Source organism: Kogia breviceps, chromosome 9 (assembly GCF_026419965.1).
Source record: "Kogia breviceps isolate mKogBre1 chromosome 9, mKogBre1 haplotype 1, whole genome shotgun sequence".
NCBI classification, from domain to species: domain Eukaryota; kingdom Metazoa; phylum Chordata; class Mammalia; order Artiodactyla; family Physeteridae; genus Kogia; species Kogia breviceps.
Genome location: NC_081318.1, coordinates 86,969,784 through 86,982,695, shown reverse-complemented (window position 1 = coordinate 86,982,695; position 12,912 = coordinate 86,969,784). Strand labels below are relative to the sequence as shown.

Sequence of the window (12,912 nt, the reverse complement as noted above, 5' to 3'; positions counted from 1 at the left end):
TTTACAAATACTAAAACTGAAGTAACTAGTTGTTCCTACCACTGATTTTCTAAAACTCGCTCATGAACAAGTAGGTCATAGACAGATTATGCCTGCACAAATCTTAGAAATGTTTAAAGTAGCTTCTTTGCGGGCCTCTCACTGCTGCGGCCTCTCCCGTTGCTGAGCACAGGCTCCGGACGCGCAGGCGCAGCGGCCATGGCTCACGGGCCCAGCCGCTCCGCGGCATGTGGGATCTTCCCGGACTGGGTCACGAACCCGGGTCCCCTGCATTGGCAGGCGGACTCGCAACCACTGCGCCACCAGGGAAGCCCTAAAGTAGCTTCTCAAAGAAAGGTTTTTTCTTAATCAGGAGCAATGACCAAGGCCTCTTCTGTATCCCCAGCCTTCTATGCCCCAGGCTGCCTGTGGCCACTGGATGGCTGCCCTTGGGTGCCCACAACCCAGGGCGGTGCTGGACGAAGGGCAGACCAAGCATGATGAACTTTCTTTACTGCACTCAGACCAGGAGTCCCTGGGTCTTGAGGATCTCTGTGGATCGGCTGGTTTTCTTCTCCACATTCTTTTCGGCCTGTTTCTGTAGCCTCATGAGCTGTTCTTGCTTCCAGTAAAGAATCTTGGCCTTCTTTATCTTCTCCTCCAGGGTGGCCGTCACCACTGTACTCCCAGCCAACCTCCTGATCCTGGCACCCCAGGTGGACAAACTTTCACGAAGCCTCCAGACACACGGCCGTGAGGGCAGCAGGAACCAGCGTCTGCTTTTTCTTGTCACGGGATCCCATCCAACGCCACAAGCAGCCAGGGCAGCCTGGCCTTGCTTGGTCTTGTGGGCGGCATGCCTCCCCCATCCGCCACGGGATGCAACTGTGGCCGAACGAGGTAGGGGCCAGGCGACCAGCTGGTCACGCGCTTGCAGAGGAAGGCCAGGTACTTTTACTTGCTCCTGAGAAATAGCCATTAAGGATGTTCATGCCCACTCAGCGTGTGACTACTACCTTCCCGCCCAGAGTACCACCTGCTTGGCCATGACGGGTGCCTGGTAGCCCAGGAGATGGCCTCAGCCATCAAGCACCAGACCTGCCTTACTGCCATCTTCAGCAGAAACCTGGGGAAAACTTTTCATTGAACAAATGTTTATTGAGCACCTACTATTCACGTTACACAGATCTATGCACTGAAAATACACCTGTGAAGAAAGCCATATTCCTGTCTTCCTGGGCCTTACTTTCAGAGTGGAAGAGACAGAAAATCAATATACAAATAGGTAACAGTAACCAATCTGATATGAATTAGTACAGTTCAGAAAAGTCAGGTAGGGCAAGGAGATGGAGAGAAATTTGGGTTCTGTTTGAGATAAGGTGGTCAGAGAAGGCTTCTGTGATGAGGTGACGCAGAGCAGGGACTTGATCGCTGAGTAGCAAGTCATGTGGGCAAAAATGGAACGAGAGCAAAGAGAGGGCTTGGCATATTGGAGGCATGGCAAATAGGGTTGGGAGGTGGAAGAGAGGAAGTGTGAGTCAAACAGGGCTTCAGTGAGGAATTTGAATTTTATTCTAAGTGTGATGGAGACCACTGGATGGTCTCAAGCAGGGGAATGACATTTTAAAAGGCCAACGTGGCTTCTATGGGTGGAACGGATTGCATGTGGAATCAAGAAAACCAGTCAGGAGGCTACTGTGGTTCCCAGGCAACAGATGATGTGGCTTGGACTAGGGGGGAGTGATGGAGCTGGGGAGAAGGGGCTGATTTCTGGATCGATTTTGAAGACAGATTAGATTGGACCTACCGATGGGCTGGATATTGGGTGTGAGGGAAAGAGAATAACCAAGGAGGACCCAAGGTTTTCTTTTATATTTATGCATTGGAAAAAGTGCTGAGCTTTATGCAGGCATGTGCTAGGCACCGGAGATGTAAAGATGAACAAGACACAATTAGTGCCTTCAAGGAGTCACAGTGTACTACTTCAGATTTCTAGACTTTGAGGGGCAATGTGAAGTGGGTACGGAGAGAACAGATTGTTCTGTATTTCGTACTTGGGGGAGGTTTTGGTTTTAGTTTGAGTTTGAAGGGAAAATAAGAGTTCACTGGATGCAAAAAGTAGGAAAGAGTATTCAAGAAGGTGGTATCAGCAAGAGCTCAGTGGATTGTGGGAACGGTAAGGGGTGCCTGGGCTAGTGATAGAAGAGGGGGCTGGAAAAGCACCTTGGGTACCTGGGAACCCTAGGTACTAGCTAAGGAGTGAGAACTTCATCCTAAAGACAGTGGGAAGGGTTTTAAGCAGGAGAGTGATAAGGGTGATCCTTCCTCTTTATCTAACGGGTGAGTTAACTCACTGATGCTTGAACTAAAACTTGTTAAATGTGTGTTGCTTCAGCCTGAGTATCATGTTTTGGATTTCCTTTATCAAAAAATGAAATTTCTTTTTATGTTATTGGTATTGTCAAAAGCAGAAGCACTATTGCCCTTAGGATGGGTAAATACTATTAATCTTGCAGTTAACGTTTATTGAACATCAGGGACTTTCCTGGTGGCACAGTGGTCAAGAATCCACCTGCCAATTCAGGGAACACGGGTTTGAGCCCTGGTCCGGGAAGATCCAACATGCCGCGCAGCAACTAAGCCCGTGCACCACAACTACTGAGCCTGTGCGCCACAACTACTGAGCCCGCGTGCCACAACTACTGAAGCCTGCGTGCCTAGAGCCCATGCTCCACAACAAGAGAAGCCAGTGCAATGAGAAGCCCGTGTACCGCAATGGAGAGTAGCCCCCGCTCGCTGCAACTAGAGGAAGCCCAGGCGCAGCAACAAAGACCCAACGCAGCCAAAAATAAATAAATTTATTTTAAAAAAAATTTATTGAATATCTGCTCTGTGCCAGGCACCGTGTTAATTGCTGTGAATTCAGCATGAACAAGGATGATGTCCTTGCCCTTGAAGAGCTTTTTATATGAGGTAGATATAGAATGAGTGGTTTCAGATGTGATGTATCATCAAAAGAAAAGTTTAAAACAGTAAAGGATGCTACAGAAGCATTTAATGGAGAGCTAACCTCATTTAGGGATTCAGGGAGGCCTCCCTGACAAAATGGTCTTCAAGTGAAAACTAGATTGATTATAGTTTCATTATTAGCAGCAACGTCATCCCCTATTTCCTCGATAATTAGCCTTTCTCTCAAGTGGTTGCTTCTCTTCTGCTTACCCTGGAAAAACGAAAAAAACGAATCTCTCCCTTTTATACACCCCCAAACTCAACTTTTCATTGTTTTCCAGGGTTAGCCACACAATCTTGACTTCCCTGCATTCATACTTCCACACACTCTTTCATTTGTTCAAGTTCTGTGCTATGTGCCCGGGGTATGTGAGGGGAGTCCAAATAGACTGTCCCAGGATGTGAGGAGTAGAGTGACAGGAGAAGAGGCGATGGCAGGCTTCTTCATTTGTTGGCGTGTGAAGGACGGTGGAGTCCATTCTGCAGGTGTCGGAGAAACACTGGAGGGTTTGAGCCTGCCTTTGTCATGTCAGTGTTCATGAACACTGGAGTGGGGAAAGAGATCTAGAGTCGAGGCAGTGTAGAGAGTTAAATCCTAGCTTTACTCCTGACCAGATCTGTGGCTCTGGGTAAAGTACTCAACTTCTCTGAGCCTACATGATATAATAACTACCTCAGATATCTTTTATGAAAATTAAAATTACCCAAACTTTTGTAAAAGCTAAACGAGCATCGATCCCAGTTTTGGGCACATAGTAAGCACATGTACATAATAATGACAATGGTAAAAAAACAGCTAACATTCTCTGGGCACTTACTATTGTGCTAAATGTTGTGTGTGCATTCTGTCAGTCAAATTTCACAGAAAACCTCTGATGTATATACTGGCATTATCTCCATTATGCAGATGAGGAAACTGAGGCTCAGAGAGGCTAACTGGCCTGTCCAGGGATTATCCCCTTCCACCCTTTTAGCCTTTTTGTTGCTTTTATTTAAAGTTCCCATGAGGAGCAAAAAGGAGAGGTGAGTTTTATCACTTGTTTCCTGCAGAAGATGCTGGGAGTAGAGCTATAGCCCCGGAGCAGGATGAACAAATACAGATCCTGGTAGATCAGCCTCCTGGATAATCCACCTGAGAAGGAACCAGAGCCCAGGAGGCATCCATCCAGGCAGTGAGTTTGCCTTACCTTAAACAGGACAGTTCTGACTGGGTTCTGAAGAACACTGCCTATGAATTTTTTCCTTTTACAAAGTCCCTGTTTTTCCTAGAAACAAACCAATGAGTATCAATTTCTGCAGCATTTTGGTCTCATACATAATGGCCAATTTCCAGCAGGTTTAATTTCATCTGAGCAAAAAAATAAGGTTCTTTGTTGGAGTCACTTCTTCAGAAATAAAATTAAACTGAAAAGAAATACTAGAAACGCTATTTGACTATCACTGCAGATGACAGTTTATCAGGGACTCAGATTTTTATGGGTCTGTGCACAAGCAGAAAACTCCTCATGTGTCAGCAACCCCTGCAGAGAGCGCTAGTGCAGCGGCTGGATGGGCTGCAAACAGGCAGGGGAGCCAGAGGCCGGCTCAGGAAAGGATGTGGGCAGCTGAGTGCGGAGGGGTCGGTGGTGAATTGCTGGCAGTGATGCAGACTCGGAGGCAGACAGGATCAAGCTTGTGCAGCAGCCCCCTTATGTTCAATATACGCTTGCTGCCGGGGAGGAGCTGCTTCTTGGGCTGTGAGCACAGCTGTAGCCTAAGCACTTGGCCCCCTGTCGCTTCTCATGAGTAGACCCTTCAACTTCAGTGTCACCTCCTCAGGCGGGCCTCTCTCACCACCTTGTCCAAAGTGGTCATTTTCTATTTCAGCTCCTTTGTTTCTTTCCCAGCAGTTACCTCAATCTCTGTATCTCTCTTCCTCGAATACAAATCCTATTAGACAGAGACTGTGATCTGTCTTGTCCACTGTTGTAACTTCAGTTTCTAACACTGTGTTGGGCACATACTAAGTGTTCAATAAATAGCAACTGAATGAAGGATGAGTATCAGCTGGAGCTCACTCATTCCCTTCTCTTGAAAGTGGAACTGCAGCCAACCATCATAATTTAGAGAAATGTGGCAAGACCTGGTATACTTGTATACCATACATATACATATATGTATATGTATCACTGTATGTGTCTATGTCTGTATAGGTGACATCACTTGATGTCATACACTCAGTTACATTTTATTGTATTACTGTCTTCCTAAATGAAAAACAATGTAAAGATATCACACACTATGTACAATTTGTAGGAAAAAAAAAATTGTGTGAATTGCTAAAACCTTGCTGCTCAAATTGTTCCATGGACCAGAAGCACTGGCATCACCTGCGAGCCCACTAAAAACACAGACTCTCAGGCCTCAACCCCAGGCCCAATGAATCAGAATCTGCATTTTAACGAGCTCCCCGGTTTGAGAAACAATGCTCCAAAATATTCACAGTTTAGTTGGTGAGATCATTTTGTGAACTGCAGGGGGCACTTTCCTGAAGTTGAGAAAAGAAATAACAGTGGTGACCAGTGTGCTCTCTGAAAGATAATTCCAGAAAGAATAAGAAATTCTATGCCTCCCAGGTTGACTTTTGTTTCTGAACGCTCAAGAGAGACAGCTGGTTAAGTTAGCCGTGTATTTTTTTTTTTTTTTTTTTTTTTTGCGATACCCGGGCCTATCACTGCTGTGGCCTCTCCCATTGCGGAGCACAGGCTCCGGACGTGCAGGCTTAGCGGCCATGGCTCACGGGCCCAGCCGCTCCGCGGCATGGGGGATCTTCCCGGACCGGGGCACGAACCCGTGTCCCCTGCATCGGCAGGCGGACTCTCAACCACTGCGCCACCAGGGAAGCCCAGTTAGTGGTGTTTTAACCAAGCATAAGTCATGCCGTGTTACTGGCATAGTTAACACCAGGGAACCATTCAGTGTTTCATTCAGGACAGGACAGTAACCGTTCCTTGTCTACCTCAGGTATGACTGAAGAGAGGATATCTGAAGGATGTGTTGATAGATAGTGCCTTTTAATTTTTACAAATGATTTGAGTTGATGTTTAATATTCACTAATAGGACTTCTAAAAAAGTCAGTAAGTTAGCTGGCTGTTGTTCTTAAGAACTTGGAGCCTGTTTATCTAGTCAACACATTCCTGAGATCCTCAGCCATTCAGAAACCACCACTCAGTACCTGGCTCCTGTCTTTTTCTGGCAGCCACCTGAGGGAAGAATTAAAACGGTGACAGGCTCTTCCCTGAAAAGCTGTTACAAAAAACTTCCATTCCCTAAATTGTAGATGTGATTAGTGATGGGAATAATAAGTGGTCTGACCTCTCACACTTGAATCAATCAATTAAATAAGCATTTGTTCAGCGCCCAAAGGTGCCAGCATGAGGCCACGCTGGGAATCAAGACTAATAATACCAGATTCCTGCCGTCAATGGGACTATGTGACTTTGGTTTATCCACAACGAATCTCTTCCTGGCCTGGTGAAAAACCGGGAATATTCTCTCTCTCTCTTTAATCAATTTACTCTGTGCCCTAGATCAATAGGAGGATCGATGGCTATGAGAAAGTCTTGTTCTTCTTCATCTGCAAAATTAAACCTCCTTCCCCAAATGTCCTTAGTCATTGATCCTCGTCAGGGAGGATAATGTTTCCTTTACTCTGAGCAGGCTATTTTTATTCTGTGGGCCTCCAGAGCAGAAAGAAAAACCATTTTCGAAGCTACCTCTTCTGTTGAATGTGCCTGGCACATTGGTGCTAAACAGGCAATAAATCATAATAATTGGAAATAGTCGCCCATGGCATGATCTGATTGAGTCGTTTAAACAATCATTTTGTGTTGACAAGGGGTAGGGTGATTATGCCAGAGGAATTCAAAGGTGCTTGAAACAAACGAACTGGAGAAATTGCTTGAAAAGTGGAGTGTGTTCTTACGGGGCGATAGGCTTCCTGCATTCCGGCTCAGCCTTGAAGTCTGTAGACCCTGGCGGATGAGTAATTAAGACTCTGCTAATTCTTCGGCCTTACCCTCGGTGGAGGGGACCCGAGAGCGTAGCTGCCACCTGAGATGTGCTTTGTAAGTCTGCAGTTTTGAGAGATGGACCTCATAGCGACCTGCTAATACCGTTCCGCAGGTTGGGAGATAAATCCTTACATGAATGTGTGGGTAGAGTCACTTAGAGTACAGCTCCCAGCACACATGCAGCCGTTCTAATATAGACATTAGACTTCAGCAGGTAAGTCATTATTCGTAATGATAATAATCCGTGCCAATGGGCTGCTTTTGCCAGCGTATTTCCGAGACATCCCACTGAGGCTCTTGGGACACCCGTCCAGGGCTTGTTGGGTGGCAGTTATTTCTGTATATATTTTCCAAAGGGGAAAGTGCCGGCGGGTAAGCGACTTCCTTTGGGTCACCTGGCAAGCAGGAAGGGGTTAGAGCACAATTCTAGGTCTTTCCCACTCTCTCCCCCGACCACGGCGCAGGGAGGAGCAGAAGGGCGAGCGCGGCGTCCGGCCGCGGACCGGAGGATGAGCGCCCCCTGGTGGCCTGTTCCTCCTCGCAGCGATCACGGACGCCACCCGGCTCAGTCCTGAGGCGGGAAGAGGGGCGCTCCATGCTGCGCCTTGCTCAACTTCCCCTGCATTGGCAAGGTCACCCACACGGGTTCAGATGGCGGTCCCCACACTGGGAATGAGGGGAGGCTCCTCCGCCTGCACTCCAGGTAGAGCAGTGAGACTCTCCCCCGCAGACTCTGGCGATGAGACTCAGAAGTGGGTTCTTTGTAAAGCGTGGCAGGCGATTCCAGTCTGCAGGCAAGGCGAACACCTGCTGCCTTGCTCTTGACCCCAAAAAGTCAGGGTCATGGGGCCTTTGTTCAGGCTCCCAGTGGTCGAGGAATATGTTCTTTGGCTACATTTACATGCTTTGATAAATGACCCAAAGAGTACCAAGAGGATAGTTTCACGGTGCTAAGAAAATGGCAGCTCTTTCCTGTTCTGGCAAATGTTGTAGGCCCTGAACCAATGGGGGCTGGCTTTTGCTTTTTAAGATGGTATTCTCCATAATGGCTTGGAGTCTAGTTGAATTTCACGAGTCTCTGGAGGGTTATAGCTGATCAAGAAGGCATGAACTCCACGGGGCTGTTGTAATGCAGGTTTTAGAAGTCTGGGCTGCAGCGTCAAATTGCTCTGGATCCAGTCTCTGGTCATCCTCCCCGATCAAGGCTAACCAGCACTCTGCAGCCTTGTCTTTCTTATTAGTAAAATGAGAGGAGCTGTGGTACCTAACCCCAGAGCTGCTATGAAGTCTGCGTGAGCTCAACCACGGCACCCGTTAGAATGCCAGACACAGAGTCGATATGAAGTAAATGCAAAGTGAATTAAATGCTGTTGTTATTATTGGTTGACCACAAAGACCCTGTCCCTTGGAGACCCTCTGAAGGCCTGACTGGACTGAATCTCCTGGAGTTACTCTGAATGAGTCAGCTTTATCCATATCCAGAGTATTATAGCTGGTGATCCCTGGAGCTGCAAAATGCAGCTGACTAACAACTGCCAGACCCTCAAGACCCAGGACTCCATCAATAAGTCAAGGTAGACAATATGCAGGAATATACCAGCATCCCCTTAAACAAGCTGAGTAAAGCCTTTGAATCAGGCCAGGAGGGCACACACAACTCAGTGAAATGAACACTATGCTTTGAAGTCAGAAGACGGGTTCAAGTACATTGTCCATTGCTGACTAGCTGTATGACCTTGGATAAACCTCTCTGGGCCTCAATTTGCATAACTACTGAAGTTAAGTGCTTTCCTTCTTAAAGTTCTTAAACTTCTTCTTAAAGTTGCCTTGTATGAAATAAAGACACTATATAGAGTGCGATATATTATTTTTCTTACCTGTATTACATGACAAGAACTTTTTAAAACAGTACAATTTTTTGGCTACATTTTAGTCACTGAAGTTGCTATAAAAGGCTTTGGATATCCCTAGGTGAGGTGGATGGACCCTATGGTTTCTGTGTGTGGCAGGTGCAGTCTGAGATGGGAAACATCTGTGTGGAGAGTTTGTACTCTGGAGATTCGTATCAGCCTTCTCTTAAAGAGAAAGTTGCACTGGGAACTTACGTTTCAGATTAATTTGTTTTAGAAGTACAGACGCTCTCTTGACCTCCGGGGATGGAAAGGATTGGTCCAAATCTCCATTTATATCCACTTGAAATAACCAGCAACCTGGATTAGGGTTCTGGATTCAGAGAACCCTAGAGGATGGACTGTTAGCCCTTTCTTCTTTTTTACCATCTAAGCTTGAATGGAGCAAGCGAGTCAAAGACGTTTTAACTGATGTGTGGCCGCTGTCTTCAGAGTCAACTTGTCACACTGCTGTTTTACGAAAGAGTAAGGGCTAATCAGTCTTGCACTTCATTTCTGGCAATGCCCTTCCCTAGGACACAGGCATCCTCATTTTACTGAGAGGAAATAATTATAAACCTGAAGAGGTGTAAGTTTCAGTCTCAAAAATTTGCGAACTGAGAAGTGATGCCCTTTTGGTATAACTATTACTTTTACTAAGTTTGATTTTTGCCAAACTCTAACCTAAAGTAAATGCAAAAAGAAAAATAACAATGAATGGATCAAGCCAATTACTCAGGTATAAATCTTCTCTCTTTCAAGTCCATTCTCTTTACTCTTTCATCTTCCAGGGGCAGCTTAATTAAAGGTAAATGGGAAAAAAAAGGGTAATTTGTGTCATAACTTGTACTTCTATTCCGAGGAGGTCATCTTTATTCCATTATTTTATGAGAAACATTCATTAAGATAATATTTCTCCTCCCGAAATTTACAGCACTATTAATGTTTCCTTTTCAGGATCCAGAGTTCCCAGGGCATTCTTTCTCTTAGTAACTGAGACTGCCAACAACTATTTCTAAGTGGAAACATTGCTGCTTTAAGTAAGAGGTGTATGTGTGTCTATGTGCGTGTCTCTGTGCATAGGGTGAGTGTCTGTGTGTGTTTTGTGTGTCGGTGTGTGTGGATAGGGTGTGTGTGTGTATGTGTGTAGTGCGAGAGTAGAGACTTTTTCTTCCTCTCGAAACATAGCCATGAGAAAGACAGACCGGCTGCTGTCACTGCCTTTCCAGGGACAGAATGACACAGTGAAAGAGTTGCCCACAGTGGCATTAGCATCTCCTCCGACTCCAGCTCTACCTTTTGCTGAACAGTAGAAAAGCACTCAATCTGAATGCAGAGCTCTAGTATACCTTTTTATTCCCGTCTTCTTTTTTTTCACAGCAGTATAGAGGACTGGTTGGACGCCAATAGACTGAGAAATCTTTAATTAATTTCTCACTTGACAAATGTCTTTGGAGTGACTAAGAGATGGTAGCACTCAGAAGACACTGGTCAACAATACACCGTCAGTGCCCTTGCGGAGCTAGCATACCATTTGGGGGTAGTATTTGGCAAATAGAGCTTCCCGCCAAGAGATGGAGTCCGAGAATCAATGGCAAAGTCAATGTGACATCAAAAGACCTCAGTGTCATCGTTTGCTACGAGCGGGAATAAAGGTCAAAGGTGGATGGAAACTTAAGACTCAAGAGATTTCATTTGAGAAGTCTCTCTCACAAGCTCGAGGATGTATCTACGTGGTGGAGACCTAGGTACGTGGGACAGCAACAGCCAGGTAAGGATCTTTGGTTGGGGGTCTGATAGTCTTTAATTTCTTGATTCATTCATCCATTCATTCTACTACACAGAGTGGCCTATTCATATCCCTAAGCCAGAGCGATGTGCTCACCATTGGGAATATGAAAATGGATTTAAAACAAGTTCTTTCTGACCCTGTGGAGCTCACATTCTCATGAAGGGAGAAGGACCCCTAAAGAAAGAAGTACGCTACAATTGGTTAAGCACATTAATAGAGTTATATACTGACTGATATGAAGACATGGAAAAATTCCTTAGACATTTATTTTTGAGGGAAATTACCTGAATAATGATGACATTTTCATGAGCCTTTTCAGTTCCAGTCAACAGTTTTATGGTTACGTATATACATGGGTTAAGCCCGCTTTGCCTTCATCTGAGAGTGAAGCTTCATTTAATCAGAGCCCAGTTCATTGACAACTATGTTCAAGTCTCTTAGTAAAGAGCATGCATGGAGTGAAAGTGCTTTAATTTTAAAATTAATAAGCCTAGATGAATTAGAAACGATTTTACTTTTCAAGATAACTTGACCTTCCTGCTTTACCATTTCTTTGACCAACTGCCCTTAAGACAGACTGACTTGAGGTTTCTTCTTTCAAAGAAAAAAGCTGTAGTAGCATCATGTGCTTATTTCTCAATCGTGTTATGCTAACTTTAATATATGAAACAGTATGAGGGAAAAACTGAGTTGCTTTCTTGGCAGCTAGTTCACCCTTGTCTACTGCACTTTTTTCTTTCTTTTTTTTTTTTTTTTTTCTTTTGGCTTAAAAACGTTCCTAGTTGGAACCAGGGCTAGATCAATATACAGCTCTTCCGTAATCGATGCAATCTGGCTTAACTCTGAAACAAGCTGGCTTTTCCTGTAATTGAAAATGTTTGGTGACTGTGGCAACTCCCTTATTAGCCCCCAGGGTCTGGGAGTGCTCGGTTGTTGGTGAACAGATAGGCATCCTGTCTTCCCCTTGGTGGTTTGCTTTCAGGCAAGGAGCAAACCTCTATAGGGAGATTCAGGGTGCTTGCAGCCTTAGCCCATGGAACTTAGCATCTAGATGGAAGATGTGACCTCTCTTCTCCATTCCCTGTTCCTTAGGTCTTCCCTGCCAGCAGCCCTCCCATACCGAGTTCTAAGATATATCTTATGATACTGGCTCTACTGAACACACAGCAGCTTTGCATCCTCCTCATGAATATCAAGGTCCAAAACCAGATGGTCCCCGGTGTCCTGGACCTGGAAGCCTTGTATCTACAGAGCCCGGATGATGAGTCCACAGTTGAGAAACTGAGGAGCTAGTAACTTAACACCACGTTCCCTGGGGCCAAAAAGGGCCAGAAGTAGGAATGTCTGCAGTATCAGGCCCAATGAAGATGCTGATGAGAGGACCTGGGTCATCCACAGGTGAGGCTGTTTCAGTTTGAATTGCCTTCAACGTGGCTTCTGTGGACTAAAGATCATGACCGCGGAGGAGAACAAGCTAAAACCGAAATATCTGCCCAGACCTCTGACACGCTGAGCTACAGTCAAGTCAGGGGGCCACATAGGGAGCTGTTGCTTTTAATCAACTTCCTTTACCAAATAACTTATGATAGATCTGAAAAGAACAAAGCTAGCTAGGGGCCACCTGCATGCCAGCTGCAGCAACCCTTATTTGCCGAGCAGGAAAGAACTAAATCAAAAACTATAATTAAAAAAGACAAAGATTTGTAAATTAATTGTTATTAATAGAATTAATCCATACTAAGTCTTGAGATGGTATCATAAATATGCTAATAAAATGTTCTTCTCAGATGAAAATGTATATGGACTGAAAGATTTAAAAGTCACTTATTCCATGTTGGTTTATAACATTAAATATTAAATATATTAACTGTTAATGTAAAGTAGTTTAAGGACATTTTGCATCACTCGCTAAATAGCTAGGTAACTGCTTATCCATCTTTGTATAATATATAGACCAAACCTCCATCGACAGGATGTAAAATTACAATACTGACTAGTCAGAGACTGGGCACTTTTTACAAAGAACCGAGGAATGAGGGTGGGTGTTTGTTATCTGCTCTGTGTGTAGCGTCTTAATAGGAAAGAAAAAGAGATTGAGGCAGGATGATTTCGATTATCCATAAATACATCCTCCTGTGAAATCTATTAAAATGGGGTTGGAGGGAGAAGAATCTTCTTTCCTAGATATCT

At 45.0% G+C, this 12,912-nt stretch overlaps 1 protein-coding gene and 1 pseudogene across 11 annotated transcripts in view; both read right to left on the bottom strand.

The window, feature by feature from the left end:
• Nucleotides 1-12,912, bottom strand: part of MAGI2 (membrane associated guanylate kinase, WW and PDZ domain containing 2) — a 1,353,221-nt gene that overhangs the window by 25,218 nt on the left and 1,315,091 nt on the right. The gene's annotated exons all lie outside the window — the stretch shown is intronic.
• LOC131762871 (large ribosomal subunit protein uL13-like) lies at nt 500-1,123 on the bottom strand (annotated as a pseudogene).